We start from the raw sequence: 17239 nt of genomic DNA on the forward strand, positions 1-17239 counted from the left end.
ATACAGATAATGACAGCCCAAGTAATTTTCAAGTTCTGGGTTTGTACAAGAGCATAAGCAATAACAAGTAGGGATGCTCACATCGACTGGCCACTGACCTAAATCGGCAAATTGTTACTAAAAAAGACTCGATCAATAAAAAGGCAGATCACAAAAAATATTTTCAGCTCCTGCTTTTCTAAACTTTACAGTAATTTAATTGAAGTACTCCTTTATGAAACATATTACGGTAGTTGAGGAGGCACACATTTCCCTCCCACCCGAAGTAACAAAATTTTTGCAGTGTAAAGAAAAAGCAGTAAGTGGAAGCTTGTTTCATCAGTGAGCGAGAGGCAATTGAAATATTAGCCTTTACATTAAAGAAAGTGGAGTAATAAACAAAAAAAGGAATCAGAGAAGTTGTCCTGTGCAATCAGGCAAACAGAAAGAAAAGCTACTTTAATAAGTTCAAACCCTTTTTTTGTCCTTTAAATTAAAACAGTCACTGTTTGAATTTGGATAGCAAGCTTGTTTAAAATACAATAGCTTACACTTCTAATTGGAAAAAGAAATGATAATGACAAATTTGAAATTGATTCTTAGTAACTAATAAGCTTTTTAAAAGATTAGTGTTTATTATTTGCTGCTGTGTGTAATAAGGAAACAATTTTTCTTAAACTATAATGGTAATCCATATTTTATATCTCAAGAATTACAAATGTCTAACTAAAACACTAAGAAAAACACTGTATAAATACAGTTAATGTATTTTACCAGTAAAAACCTGTACAGCAGTTAATGATTTAAAATGATTAAAACCTATATGTGCATATATATTTACATATAAGGAGCATTTAACTATCAGCATCAATTTATTGTGTGAGGATATATAAATTTTTTGTTGTTAGAGAAATGGGGAATACTTTTTTTTCTTTTTAAATTAAGCGCTGTTTCAGATTGGTATATTACAGAAAAATTGAAACAATATGACAGCTTATAATTATGAGAAGTATTTTATGCCACATATGTATTATGGATAAATATTTTTGTACATATTCTATTTGTTGAACTATTATAAGGCTATTTTATTTATTTTAGCATTTTATTGGCTTGAACTATAATCCTACAGAATTTCATTTTGTTTATAAAAAAATTAACAGTTAACATATGTTGTCTATATATTAATTAAAAAAATACACTTTAATATAGGAGATAAGGCTTTCATTTTTCTGGTTATGCAGGAGATTTGTGTAAAAAGTTTTTAAATGACTAATGTGTCGGAATCTGTATCGGAATTGGTCGATCAAGTAACGTGAAATCGGTGATAGGCATCAGCTTTAAAAATCCTGATCAAAGGATCACTAATAACAAGGTCTTATCACTCATTCAAGAAACCATGAAAACAGCAAAACAAAGGCTGTTTAACAGCAGTTCTCAAAAGGAATCATAAAACTGACAACTTTGGTTTCACACAGTAGGGACAAATTTTAAAAAATGGAAAGAACATGTTTGGTAAATTAAAGCACCATAAGCTTCTAACATTTTAAATTTAAATTAATTTGACTAATCTGTTAAATATTACTCTATGATAATATTTTAAACCGCTAATGACTCAAATATAAATATTGCAATTAGTGCTGGGCGGTATGACCAAAATTCTATATCACTGTATTTTTCACAGTATTCAACAGTATTCTTTCCCATGCATGAATTAACCACATTTTCCACTGCAATTACTGCAGTAGACTGGCTAAGACTAACGTATTCCACTGTCATGAGAATTGCACATTGTACAAAAAAACATTTTAATATGCACACAAGTATTAATACCGGTTTGCATGGCCCCATAAAGTGATAGTTTTTTTGGGGGGAGGGCACTATTGAAGAGAAGGAATCACATTGCATGACAGTTACAGTCAAAATGTAGAACCTTTTCATTGAACAAATTTTGCAAACAGCTTAAACTAAAATTTTGACAACATATATCCAATTAGGCATTTAGACTTAATAAAATATCCAGAGGTGCTTGTCAAAAGTTGTATTGCACTGAACATGTCTTAGAAAAGGAATAAATAGTAAATATGTTTTGTAAACCTACTACACTTTCTGTTAATGTTAACAATCTCTGTCCACTGACTCGTTAAAGTGACTTTTTAAACAACTTTACCATCATTAAACTGCATAATATTTAAACTAATAAATTATAACAATAAAATAAATAATAGTGCAACTTCCAGTAATAATAATATTACTTCAAAACTTCAAGCCCAGATACATTACACTGTATTCACCAAAATAAAATAAAACTAGTGCAACTTGGGGATGACATCTTTACCAACTGAACATTCATTAAGGCAAATTGCATTAATATGGAAACGATCGAGTGAGGATAGAGACTGCATTAACCTCTATTTTAACGGATTTATTTTGTTATGAATTTTATCCCGTTTCACTTGTTTTATAGATTTGCTATTTATTTGGGTACTGTATTTTTCTGAATACTGCACAATTGACATTTTTGGTTTTACTTTTGACTGTTTTTAACAAAAGTACTTAAGCACTTTCCACCAGCCCCTGGCTTCAATGAGATTTGTCAGCTCATGTCAGTCATAACTATTGACGGTGTTGGTTCAACAGACTCCCATGTGGGAAGAGGGAGTTTGTAGGGGACTGGCATCGTCGCACTATTACACAGTACCCAGGTACATTAAACAGTATTGAAAAAAATAATAATAAAACAAATAAAACTTGGCTTGCAGTATTATCTAGAAGTATAGAAACAGTATTAGCAATTTATTGGTGTAGCAGTGAAAATGGTCCCCCCTTAAAGTTTCCCGCTGTGCCACGTTCCGAACGTTGTTTAGGCTATTTAAACCGGTGTTCTGGTATAAGAAAAATCCATATCATAACAAAAATAAAAAACGGTTTTTGGTATGAACCAGTATACCGCCCAGCACTAATTACAATAACAAATATTACAAACCTAACCCATAGGTTCACTGACAAACCAGACAGTAAAATCATGATGTTTAAATGGAAATATCAGGAGTGATCTGGGAATTCACTAATTCAACAGTACACAGATAATAATGTTTGTATTTTTTATATTTATCAAGTGGATTTAAGTAGTATTTTTCAGTTACTGAACAGAAAATGTCAGAGATTAGATTTAGAATGTGCACATGCTAAGATAAATTGGGTGGTTCATGATACTGTACCTCATATTTTATAACCCTTTGCTAAAATTCCCCCAAGATTATAAAGCCCTTTTGTGATTACACTGTGGGGATTCACATCTTTCCCACACATTAAAATTCAAACCCTGTATTGTATTTTGATATTTATTAATGCACATCTTTGTTTACTTAAAATTATTGTTGATTAATTACTTGATGGATATACCAGTATTTTAAAGCTGTTGTTACAGTTAGTATTTATATTGTATTTCAGAAAAAGGCACAACAGTCTTCACTTCAATAATGAAAGCACTTTTATTAAAAGAACACTGAATGTGGTTTCTGTTTTTGCCATGGTATCTATATCAAGTATCATAAAATTTCACTGCAACTGTAATCATATACAAAAATTCTGGTATCGTAACATCCATAATGCAGACTAAGACAGTGACAAACACACATCTCCCCGAATGCAAACTGATCTCACACATCTAGACTTTCACACCCAATTACAAATGTTGCTTTTACAGCCCCCACATCAATGTTTGTTACTTAATCGCTATTTGGGACACTTCAAATAGCTACATCGTCACTGTTGGGCACTATTTTCTCCATTGAGAAAACAAAAGAATGTAAAAAATTTAAATGTATTGTTCTCTCTATATATTCAGCACCACATACCCTAAAAGACATTACCACTTCCACAGGGAGTAGAACAGAGAAAAGAGCGGACTTGATTACTTTTGTACATTCTCAAAAACTAGCATCTTAATGTAACAAACCAAATGAAGATGGTTCTTTCTAGTGAGTAAAAGTAATTAATAACTTTTCTTCTGTTTTGGTTGTTAGACATTTATTCAAACTCGCTGTATAATAATTCAGCATAAACCTTTCAGCTTTCATGCCAACTATTTGGGTCATTTATTCATTTTTTTTTTTTTACAATCGCTGAATCAAATTTAAAACACTTTTAGCATATTGCCGAATATTACTACTGGTGGCATCTTGTATGGCCCCCCTTTACTTAGCACAAATGCGGTTATATCACACAATACCTTGCTTTGTCTGTGTTTCCCATGTCATTTTCTTTTCATATACTCCCTAACGACATGGTGCCTATGTCTTCAAAATTCAAATTCAAGTTTATCACTATAATGCTGTTGTATACCTGTTTCAATTGCCATTTATTTGAGGAATAGAGGTTCACTTGTTCCACTAGTAAACCAAATAAAATGCAAGCTGTAACAGCCATCATTACAATCAGAAAAAGGAACTGAACAGGATGATACAAGAAGGTAAGTGAAAAAATATGTAGACCAATCAACTTATGGTATGCTCCAAACACAATACTAATAGACTTGAACAGCCAAATGCCAGTTATGGCAGGCAGGGCTGTGGAGTCGAGTCGAGGAGTCGGAGACAATTTTGAGTACATGGAGTCGAGTCGGTAAAAGTTAACCGACTCCGACTACTAAATTTAAATGGGAATTAAAAAGTAAGTTGAAATGTCCCAATTCACAAACAGTCATAATGAACTACTTCTCTGCTGTAAGAATAAAGCCCAATGCATGTAGTGCATAATGTTACCAAAAAGCGAACATGTCAAGTAACCATGAAGCATGCTTTTCATTGACTGTATGCGTCACTATATGGGATGTATTGCACAGGTAAGGTGCGGCACCGCTTTCCATTGTGTCGTGTTCCACTGTTACAGGGAACTGTGAACCTAGCCTAAAGCCCCCCATACATTTACAGATGCACTGCCGATTTTCGGCCGTTCAACGAGTCATCACGCGTCAAACGCCTGAAAAATCATCTGGTGTATTCTCAGCTCCGTCGGCTCCCCTTCGCTATGCGCTAGTGAAGGGGCGAAAGAGCCGAGAACACAGATCTCCCTACCTGTCTCCAGCAGAGGCTCGTTCTGCTGATCAGCTGGCCGGTGAGTGACACAATGCACTAAACTTCCGGCTGGTTGACAGAGGAGACAGCCACTGCAGCAGACAGAGGCATCACATTACTTTGGATGGGGCGGTGGTGAGATTTTCGGCAAGCTGGATCTGCCCGTCCATGTGGACACCCGCAATCTGCGGCCGCCAATCAATTGCCGCGATTGTACACGCACATCGGTCGGTGGCAAAATCGGCCACGGATCGCTGCGTATTTGGGGGCCTTAACTCTTGCTGATAATTAGGTAAATGTTTTTGCAGGACTAGAGACACTTGTATAAGTGAAGGGAATAAACTTAAACTTTAAACCTGACTATGGGATTCAAACATGATTCATGATTTCCCTTGAAGTGCCCCTCCCCTACCTCCTCCTTCAGCCTTCCACTGCCCTATCTTCACAAGATAAGAACACTAAGGAAAAAGCAGCAGCTTCTGCCTCTCTCTGCTATAAGAGCTTAGAAGAACTTGGTGGAACAGCTTCTTGCATTTGCATTCAACTGTAAGTGTTCATATTTATTTTAAAACTGCATGGCTCCTTGTCTGTATGAGGGAAGGCTGTGTGCACGTGTCTGGACAAAACAACTTGGCTGCTTGTCTGTAAAAGGGAAGGCTGTGTGCACATGTGTCTGGATAAAACTGCATGGCTCCTATCTGTAGGTTTGTTAGTGTGCAGGAATGTATAAAAGTTAGTGCAGACTGTTTATACGCTTCTGATTACTAGTATGTGCATAGGACAAATCGTATCTAGGTTTAATGCTGGGCTAGATAGCTTATTTGTATGTATAAAGCCATGCTGTATGTATGTTTGCTTAGAACAAGACTTTTATATTTAAAATTGAAGCATATGCCAGTTAGTATAAAATATTTTATATTTTAGTGAAGGAGGCATCCTATTAAGAATGGCAAAAAGACTGTCAACAACGACAAACACAACAAAGTCTGCTGTTTATGAGCACTTTGCATTATCAAGTGATGGGAAACATTATGTGTGCCAATGTATTCAAAATGATGATGATGGTGAAAAACAATGTGATGCAAAAATTAGCAGTTTCAGTGGGCCTGATAAAATGCACCTTTTCATCCCAAAGTATTAGAAGCTGTGAATGAGAAAGATAGCAATGAAAACATTGCATCTAGTTCTGTGCCAAAAAACGTTCAGAAATCTACTGGAACCCAATCACAAATAAGAAAATTCTTCATATCTGACAAAGTTACCATAACAATGACACCAGAAAATTCAAAACCCACATTATTGAAATGGTAGTAAAGAATAGTCTACCACTATCCTTCTTTTCTCAGCCAGCCTTTTTAGGCCTAAATGGAGAAATGGCTAAAAAACTTGGTGTTTCTCTGGAAAGAGAAAATATAAGGAAACTTATAATTGAGGAGACCAAATGTAAAAAGGAAGAACTACGGAAAGTTCTGAAAGGACGTTTTCTCTTCATTAAAATGGATGCATGCACACGTCACAGGGTCAATTATTTTGGTATTAATGTGAGATTTGTGGATGAAAATAACAAAACAATAACACAGACCTTGGGATTATTAAAGGACACCCAGGCACATCACTCAAGTGACTATCTTCAGAAGTTAGTGGAGGGTGTTCTAGAAGATATTGAAATTAAAAGGAACAGATTCTTTGTTTTGTGACAGATAATGCTTCTAATATGTTGAGCACAATTGAGAAGATGAACAAAGATGAAGAAAGTGGCACAGAGTTATTAGAGTTAGAGGAAGACTGCTCTGAAAGTATTGGAAAAAATGAGAATACTGACATTGTGGATAACATTGTTGAAGAAGCATTGAAGCTTGCTACTATTCACCATATGAGATGTGCCGTTCATACTCTGCAGCTTGCTACAGTGGAGGAAATAATTATTTGACCCCTCACTGATTTTGTAAGTTTGTCCAATGACAAAGAAATGAAAAGTCTCAGAACAGTATCATTTCAATGGTAGGTTTATTTCAACAGTGGCAGATTGCACATCAAAAGGAAAATCGAAAAATAACTTTAAATAAAAGATAGAAATTGATTTGCATTTCATTGAGGGAAATAAGTTTTGAACCCTCTAACAAAAAGACTTAATACTTAGTGGAAAAACCCTTGTTTGCAAGCACAGAGGTCAAACGTTTCTTGTAATTGATGACCAAGTTTGCACATTTTAGGAGGAATGTTGGTCCACTCCTCTTTGCAGATCATCTCTAAATCCCTAAGGTTTGAGGCTGTCTCTGTGCTACTCTGAGCTTGAGCTCCCTCCATAGGTTTTCTATTGGATTAAGGTCCGAGACTGACTAGGCCACTCCATGACCTTAATGTGCTTCTTCTTGAGCCACTCCTTTGTTGCCTTTGCTGTATGTTTTGGGTCATTGTCGTGCTGGAACACCCATCCACGACCCATTTTCAGTTTCCTGGCAGAGGGAAGGAGATTGTCGCTCAGGATTTCACGATACATGGCTCCGTCCATTTTCCGTTAATGCGATTAAGTTGTCCTGTGCCCTTAGCAGAAAAACACCCCCAAAGCAAAATGTTTCCACCCCATGCTTGACGGTGGGGACGGTGTTTTGGGGTCATAGGCAGCATTTTTCTTCCTCCAAACACAGCGAGTTGAGTTAATGCCAAAGAGCTCTATTTTGGTCTCATCAGACCACAGCACCTTCTCCCAGTCACTCTCTGAATCATTCAGGTGTTCATTGGCAAACTTCAGACGGGCCTGCACATGTGCCTTCTTGAGCAGGGGGACCTTGCGAGCCCTGCAGGATTTTAATCCATTGCGGTGTAATGTGTTTCCAATGGTTTTCTTGGTGACTGTGGTCCCTGCTAATTTGAGGTCATTAACTAACTCCTCCCGTGTAGTTCTAGGATTCTTTTCACCTTTCTCAGAACCATTGACACCCCACGAGGTGAGATCTTGCGTGGAGCCCCAGAGCAGGTCGATTGATGGTCATTTTGTGCTCCTTCCATTTTGAACAATCGCACCAACAGTTGTCACCTTCTCTCCCAGCTTCTTGCTAATGGTTTTGTAGCCCATTCCAGCCTTGTGCAGGTCTACAATTTTGTCTCTGACATCCTTGGACAGCTCTTTGGTCTTTCCCATGTTGTAGAGTGTGGAGTCTGCTTGATTGATTGATTCTGTGGACAGGTGTCTTTTATACAGGTGACTAGTTAAGACAGGTGTCCTTAATGAGGGTGACTAATTGAGTAGAAGTGTCTAACCACTCTGTGGGAGCCAGAACTCTTAATGGTTGGTAGGGGTTCAAAACTTATTTCCCTCAATGAAATGCAAATCAATTTCTATCTTTTATTTAAAGTTATTTTTTCGATTTTCCTTTTGATGTGCAATCTGCCACTGTTGAAATAAACCTACCATTGAAATGATACTGTTCTGAGACTTTTCATTTCTTTGTCATTGGACAAACTTACAAAATCAGTGAGGGGTCAAATAATTATTTCCTCCACTGTATAAGGGATGGACTAAAAGATCGCCATTTAGCTACATTGATTGGGAAATTAAGGCAAGTAGCTATTTCAGCCAGGGCACCAAAAACAGATGCAATTTTGAAGAGACGTGCAGGAAAAGGAGCCATTTTGGATCAGACAACACGCTGGGAAGCACTTATTTGATGGTGAAGCGTTTGCTTGAACTTAGACTTCCTAGAAGAATTGGATAATGAGAATGTTGCTTTAACTGAAAGCCAGTGGGCACAAATAAAAGAGCTGGAAAACCTTCTTTCGCACCCCTTTACCGTCACCAAGAGGTTGCAATGTGACGATCTAACCCCCGGTAAATTCTTCTTGGAATGGAAGAGCCTGATGTATCGCCTGAACAAAAGTGGAGGGTTAATAGCTGATGGCACTGCATCTTCAATGATAAAAGAGAGAGTCTTTTGCTGGACAATGAAATCTTGTTAGCAGCTATTTATGTCGACCCAATGAGCCGAATTTTGTTGAACAGTGACCAGACTGCTACAGCGAAAAAGGCACTCTACGATTTAGCAGTTCGCATGAGGGGATTACTACCTGAAATACCTCCACAGGAGGAAGTTCAAAGCACTAGTGGTAACTCAGGATCATCCTCTTCAAATGAAGAGTTAGACTTTGATTCCTTCTTGGACAAAATGGAAGGAAAAGGAAAGCGACGTCGCATAAGCAATAAAGAACCAGTCAATGTCCAAATAAAGAAATTCCGGCAGGAGTTTTTTAAAGAACTAAAGGAAGTTGAAAAGTATGATCGCTCATCAAAACTTAGTGTTGAAGAAGCCATCCTTGTGTATCCAGAGATCATTGGTGATGTGGCTAGAATTTTAACGGCAATGCCACCCACCCAAGTCAGTGTTGAAAGATTATTTTCAGCTCTGAAAATAATCAAATCAGATTTAAGAGCCTCTATGAAAGAGGATCTGGCTGAAGCAATTCTGTTTCTTAGAACTCTACACTGATTTTAGATTGCATTTAAAGGGAACCCGAGGTCAGAGGAATATGGAGGCTGCCATATTTATTTCCTTTCCTTTAACTATAACTGTATTCCAAGTTTAATATAGGTTTTCCAGATATTGTTTTTAGTTCATATAGTTAAGCTTTTTGTTTTGTATTAAAACTACCAAAGAATGTGGTTTGTATTTTGAACCAATACATCTCCTGTTCCTGATTTTATGCCTGCTATTACTATCCAGACACTTGTTTAAAAAATAAATAAACAAAACCTTGTTTTCATTGTGTTTGTCTTTAATCTGGCATTATAGTAGAGTGTTGGCTTCCTAGCCAGTAGTTCGGTGGTGAAATGACATGTATGTTGCCTTCCTTTCCTTCAATGGATGTAGAAAATACATTAGCATAGTATATACATACAGAGGAGTCGGAAGATTTAGAAACTGAGGAGTCGAGTCAGAGCATTTATCTACCGACTCCACAGCCCTGATGGCAGGACTACTTAAGTGCTAAACAACAATGATGGGCCAGGATAATATATGAAAACAGAGTTGGAGACATTAGAAGTTTTTGGTCCTAACACTATCAGGCCAATGCCCAGGAAAGCCAAGATGTTTGATACTCTGATTACTATAAGGGATTTTTTCCTATTGATTTTAACTAAAATCACTACTGTGTGAAGAGATTTAAGCATCACTGTATTATGCCTCTCCCCAAAAGAATTTCCCTCCCACAGCCCTCTGACACATGGTTTTAGAGCTAACCAAAAAAAATAAGTTAGAGGTGCAATGAATTTGATCAATAGCCAGTTTCCATCCAAGGACTTTTTAAAAGAATAATTTCATAATACACTGAAGACATTTACAATTCATCTCAGATACTGTTATATGGTAATCTTTAAGAAACATCAGAAAAAATGTATATTCTTCCTAATAAATCTTATCAATGAATGAATTTCACAAAAATGTCAAAACTGAGGAATGTCAGAATGCCAAAGTATTTTGTTAAGAATAAAGAAATATAATTTATGCTTTGGTAAGAATTGTTTTTCATATGAATGGTCCAGTAGTGATCATTACTACTGTTTCAGAACTTTGGGGACCAGTGTTTAATTCCCGTACACTTTAAACATTATCCCCATATTTGTAGGAGTTTCCCTGACTGCCCAGATTTCCAACAAATCCAAAAATATTTTCATGTTAATTGTTGACTCAAACATAAAAGTGTATGTGAAATTTTCTTGTGATGTACCAGTGCACCATCCAGAGTATTTTTTTAAATATTAATTCATTAGGTCTAGCCCCCACCAGCTAGGTTAAAATAAAATACGAGTGGATTCGTTTCACTGTGCACTTGTCCACCGTACCCATTTAAATTAAATTAAAAAAAAATGACCCAGGTAAAATACAGTACATACTGTATGTAATATGAACTTGGTGTAATTAGTAAAAGCTAAAAGGTACCGTGTGCAAATACAGCATCCACAAATTTTAATATTCTTAAAGATAGCATTATGAAACGTGTTACCATATGGGCAAAATAGTACTAGGAATGTGCCAGTAGACTATTTAATCTTAATCAAATAACTACAAAAACACATTAAGAACACAAATGATTGCATTTTCATTGTCTAGGGAAGAGCTTCAGGTACAAGTACAGTGGGTTTTTCTCATTTAAGCAAACCATTTTAATGCATTATAACTTGAAAACAGCTCAAATCGCTTTACTACACAGAGGAAGAAGTTATTTTTCCCCCATTTAAACAAATATGTCACAACAAATGTAACATTAAAACCAAAAACACCAAATATATAAACAGCCACAGGATTTAACATCTTATTAAAAGGAATCAGAACGAAAGTATAATTAAACATTTAAAAAGGCCAAAGGAATATAGAAGTGAATGGTGAATTGGATTCCAAAGAAACTGCGGGTATCAACGAAGCAAAGAATCAACATGGCTGCGTTTTATATCTGTCTGAAAATTGCTTGTATTCTCAACAATTACCTGTATTAACCAGTTTCCTGTGGAAAGTTTCCCAAAACAATGGGCCTCGGTAATAGTGGCATTAGTTAACCAGCTGCAGCAGAAGTAGTATGTAACTTAAATACTTTTCTATGTATTCTTTTTTTTTTTTTTTTTAAACCCGGTACTAATACTATTAGTTCAATGGAACCACTTACTTTTTTTTATTGATTTTATTGTAATCATTCCATACAGATAGATACATTTTTACAAAAAATAGGATTGAAGGCAAATTAACCCCCACCCCTGAGAAAGAGAGCATGGCCAATGGAGCAAAACTTAAAGCTTGTAAAAATACAGAAATTGATGAGTTTAACAGACGGATAAAGATAAATGGAGAAGACTTTTCCAATTTCAGCTAGTAAAAAATCAGGGAAGAGAATCTATTTCCTCAGTGCTTGAAGAGCTTATTCTAAAATATTATTGATTAGATCCTGCCAGGTTTTGAAAAAGTACTGCACAGATCCTCTAACTGAGAATCTGACTTTTTCCAATTTCAGCTAGTATAAAACATCAGTTACCCACTGATTTAAAAGAGGAGAGTTAGGATTCTTCCAGTTTAGCAAAATAAGTCTGCTGAAAACACATTACTTTAACATGCCAATAGTGTAGTAAAGGCAACTATAGTTTGTTTTGTCCTTCTCCGCTTTAAGCCCATCTGGAAGAACACCAAACACAGATGTTAATGGGTTAGGAGGGACTGTGACACCAAACCTGTCTGAAAGGCACTTAAATTTTTTTGTCCAGAATGATGCTTACTCTTAAACATGCTACATACAATTGCTCATGGCAAAACATTCCTGCAGTAGAGGCAATGGCGACACCAGACATCCTTGTGTCAGACACTGAGTTATGTTGCTATATAAATAATGTTGATGTGTCACCAAAAACAATTTTACAGGAAACTGTTTTGTTCTGAACTGAAACAGGTAATTAGGAATAATGAGAATTTTGGGTACAAATATTCTCTCTCTGGCAAGACATCCTGTAAAAAGTAGTTCAAATCAGATTAGAATGTAGCACTTTGATATGTAATCTTGTATCATTACATAGTTTAAAGTGCAGCAAACTGCAAATCAAAATGTGCAGTTCATGCGACATATTTATTACACAACAGTAGCAAGCCAACTTAACTAAACTCAGCTTCACATGTGGGTTTTTAACTTAGTTAACTCAAGATTTTTTTTTTTTTTTTTTTATCACCAGTTGTATGTTCTCCTGGGATGCAGGTGGAGGAGGGGTACAGTACTATACTATTCATCTATTTCACAGCTCACGCACCATGACACATGCCATCTTTTTTTCCTGTTCAGGACATCTCACCTTTTTTGACTTGTCCATCAACCATATTGACCAGTGCCAACCTTCGTACAACCTGCCTATCTCTACGGTTTAAGGCCTTCATGTGCAAAAAACAGAGAGACCTAAAAAGCCAAACAGAACAGTTTCTCTCCCAGTCTCAGCACTGCGATGTAAAAAGCATGTGATGCATTAGAATAGCCTACCCAGCACAATGTTATTATCAATAAATAAAAAAGCTAATTATTAGTCAAAGCATGTTTTTTAAATTTTGGGATACTTAGCTTTTCTACTATAGATTTTGTTTACACCCCTAAATACTGATATATTGAAATATCTTTTCTTAGTAGATGCCTACTGTCCTAGATGTACAATCCTGTAAAAGTTCATTTTTTTAACTAAATGGGAAATACGTTTTTTTGTCTTGAATGAGTGAGTTTGTAAGTAAATCAATCATCTTTGCAATGTATATGTATTCAATGCCTAACCCTTATAAAGTAATGTCAACAAATACATTATTTTAAATTTCTGGCTTACCTTTATTGTTATGTTGGAAACATAAGCAGGATCTAGCAGCAAAGTTTAAGTTTGTCTTTAAAATAATCCTTCTTCCATGCCATTCCTTCTTATTATTTTGATGCAAGGTTGCTAATAGAACTGTGTCTTCTTTCAACTGATCCCTTTTTGAATTATGTTTTATAGAAGCCATATGTTCTCTCTTGAACAGAATAAGCAGCATTCAACTTTAGTAACTTAAAAATGATTTGTTAAGAGAATGTTAAAATGTCTAAATACACTTCCTAAATTTAAATTATAGTAAAAAGTAGTGACAATGATGAGAAAATTTTTTTAGAAATCAGTATTCAAGAGTTACATCATTCCAACTAAAATGTAATGTTCTACAGTACATGGCATATAGACTCTTTCGGAAAAAAATAGCAGAAAGTCCAATTTTTCATTTGAACCCCCAAAATTTTGCAAGCTGTCTCTTGACTGTCATGACAAATCTATGCCCAAAGTAATCAGCATGACAAAAGCTCAGGAACAGCAGTAGGCCTCTTGAGTTAGCCAAATGTAACTCATAAATGCAGAAACTTATCTTAATAGCAGATTAGATAGTGAAGTTTGAGAAGACATGAGCAGAATTTCAGTATATCGCTAGGTAAATAAAAAATAAAAGCAACACGGTATGAAGGAGGTGACCCATGTAACATACTTGTGACAGCTGAAATTTGGTTTTGGTCAATATTACAACACTGTTGACTTGTTCTAGCTATGCTAACTAAATCTATACCTAATTAGTACATCCTAATTTTATATTATGTACATATTTTTTGCATTCTACTTATGCTAACTACAACTGTACTTACTTAGTGCATCCTAATTTTATATTATGTGCATATTTTTTGCATTCTAAAATGTTTTGTTAAATATGGTAACTTTAACATAAACACGAATCATTTAAGTTTATTAAAGGATGAACTTACTAAAATTAGCATTCATTACTTTTGTCTGCTGCAGCACTGCTGAGCTCCAGCCTCCTTTAACCCTAGATTAGCAAAACAATGCCCACAAAAACAAAGGAATTCATTTTCTCAACAATTCTTTTCATAACAGTCAGCCTACAAAAAGGTGTAGTGCAATCTGCTCCATGTAAATATTTTTACAGTGTTAAAATATTTCAGGAGGTTCCCCAAAAAATTGACTGTTAAATCCTATCAGTTGACAAAGTAAAGTATTCACTGTTGAACTTTTTAAACAGTGCAGACTGTGGAGAAAAAGGTGGTGCCAAATAATGTAAGTGTTTCAACCACAACAGCATCCCAATTTACAGCCAAAAGCTCTGAGGAAGATGAGCATCTTATGAAATACCCATCCATTTTGAGTGCTTTCTGAGTGCGCAGTTCCATGTATTTTTTCTGTGCATCAACTGACTAACCAATCACCCTCAGTCCAATAGCACACTTCACCTGCTGTGGACATGTATAGGCGAAAAAAATATTTTAACAAACTCACTCTTGAGTGACTGAATGACATAAGATTAAAAATATGTAAAAACAACAGCTTAAATAAAACTTCAAATAGGTGTCCAAATAAATATGGGTTTCACAGAAAAACACACTGCACTGTCTCCCAAAAACCAAAATAGGCAATCCAGAACTAAATGTGACTTAATATTAAACCAATCATTCCTTTGTTTATTCACTCTGATGGGCACTTTTATTTGGCATATTCCCCATCTTAACCCATCCTTTTAGGTATACAGTGTTTGGGATCTAATCACCCTGGGTAATTTATGCTCATATTAACGGTTCTGATGCTATTTATAACACTACATGCCCTTGGTAATACCAATCTCTTTTAAATAAAAATAAAATGTTGCTAATACAATACATATTGTAATTGTGTTTTGCTTGGCAATGTTTTATAGTACAAAGGGCTTAAAGAAATGTTTATACTAAATATTGTCAATGCTTACTATTAGTCTAGAAATGTTTCTAAAAATCATTAAAATGTTGATTTGACAGCAGATCCTCAAAACTTCTTACTACTGCAGCACTGAAAGTTGGCTTTGGGGGCGTGTTATTCAGCTCAATGTATCCTCCTAAAATTGAAACGAACATTCCTAATTAATTACACATAAAAAGTCGTCCGATTTACCCGCTTCCATTACGACTGATAACCAGTGATAGAATCAAAACAAGCCTGCACGTCGTGATCATGACGTCAGGGAGTAACATCAGGCTTACGGTATTGGTTGTAAAAAGGGTGACTCACAGGATGGTAGGCACGTGTGAAAATGATGGATAAAAAATGCTCTGTTCACAATGACCCCTAAAGATGCGACCCGCCCCTGAAACAAACTGACATCTCATTATACATTTCGTTCTTCAGATTACATAGATACCCAAATATAAGCATAGTCCCAGTTACGGTCTCGGCGTCATACCCTATAAAGACGAGAGGATACTTGCACGTGCTGGGACTTCCTGCTACCGTAACGCCAACTTCAAGTTTTCACGTGCGCCTCTGATTAAAATTATCTAATGCACGTATTTATTTGCCCAGCGTTAAAGCAAAGATCTAACTATCCCGTCAACTCCGAAAACGAAGGAAAACGATCACACCATACCAAAAGGCTCTTTGCGACATGAAAACCAATGTCACGGGCTAAGATCATAAACCTTGAATGTTATTTTTCTGGTCCAAAGAAGATCCATCCGCCCTACGCACCCTTGTGTGCGACGATCACCAGTCAACGGATTTGTCTGGCGCGCCAATACCATCCACACTCCCCTGCTTTTGCTTTAGAACCTTCAAATCCCGGGATCTAACAAGAAAACAGAACAGGCAGATGCGCAGCCAAGCTGATTTACAACAGAAAGGCACAGCCGTGCTCTACGGAAATCGTGGCACTGCAGACGGCGTGTGCACATGCAGGAGCTCGAAGACTCGCCCTGCAACAATGTAATAAATAGGGCAAGTGGAACGCAAATGTATGTAATTCTGCAGTCTTAAAAGTCATTAAGAAACTTGAATTTAACAATGTGGACCAACTTTTGCAGAGTGAAATGTATGCACGGCGAAACATCTAACAAGAAAGCACGCTGGCACCTTCTCTATTTACTGAGCTGTGCGCGACATTTCCAACCGCTTCGCTGGTTATGAGCAGACTTAATCAGTTGTGCAAATGTGGTCGGGGGGGAGAATGTTGGGATAAAAAATAACAAAAATCGCCATTACACTAGCATATTGGATGCGTGGATCGTAGTAACTGCTGCAAAAGAAAAGCGACAGCGCAAATCCAAACGACGAAAGAGGGCACAAGAACGAGGGCGGGGGGGGGCGCAGACGATTGTTTAGCGCAACAACTTTCCCCAAAGCAGACACACGCACACGTTTAGAGAAAAGGAGAGAGGGAGGGAGGGTGACATACTCCTGCCTAAATCAGCATTTCCTTTCAAAGGGAATCCTGGTTAAAGTTCTGGTTTCAAGTAGAGTGACTTTCGACGTATACCTCGAAAAGCTTTAATTCAAAATAACGTATTTAAAGCTGGCGAATAACACTTACCTCACTTCCGCAATTGGTTTGCAGCACACTCGGCCGCCGCCATTTTTCTATCCCCTGGCTCTCAGTGTTGCCGATTCCCACAATCCCACCGCGCCGCGCGCGGCACGACTCTGCCCCCACCTCTCGCGAGCGAGCGCGTGCTCTATGGCTGCTGCCGCTTGCCGTGATTCGTTTATGTGATACTAAGAAGAATACATATACCGACTTTTTGTATCTTTAGAAGTGTTATGAACAGGAAAATAATGCGGTATAAGGCTTTAAGAAAAAATAAGATAAGTAATAGTTGTATGTTTTACTTTAATGCAATTGGAGTTT

General features: G+C 36.6%; 1 protein-coding gene across 2 annotated transcripts in view; it reads right to left on the minus strand.

Annotated features, from left to right (window-relative positions):
- Window positions 1–17011, minus strand: part of zzz3 (zinc finger, ZZ-type containing 3) — a 152901-nt gene extending 135890 nt beyond the window's left edge. The window contains exon 1 of one of the 2 annotated variants that reach the window (XM_039736042.1): window positions 16925–17011. The gene's annotated coding sequence lies outside the window, so the exon portion shown is untranslated. The remainder of the gene's footprint in view (window positions 1–16924) is intronic. The other variant, XM_039736041.1, reaches the window with a different exon arrangement.
- Window positions 17012–17239: the final 228 nt, after the last annotated feature.

This window comes from Polypterus senegalus, chromosome 14 (assembly GCF_016835505.1).
Source record: "Polypterus senegalus isolate Bchr_013 chromosome 14, ASM1683550v1, whole genome shotgun sequence".
Taxonomy (NCBI): domain Eukaryota; kingdom Metazoa; phylum Chordata; class Cladistia; order Polypteriformes; family Polypteridae; genus Polypterus; species Polypterus senegalus.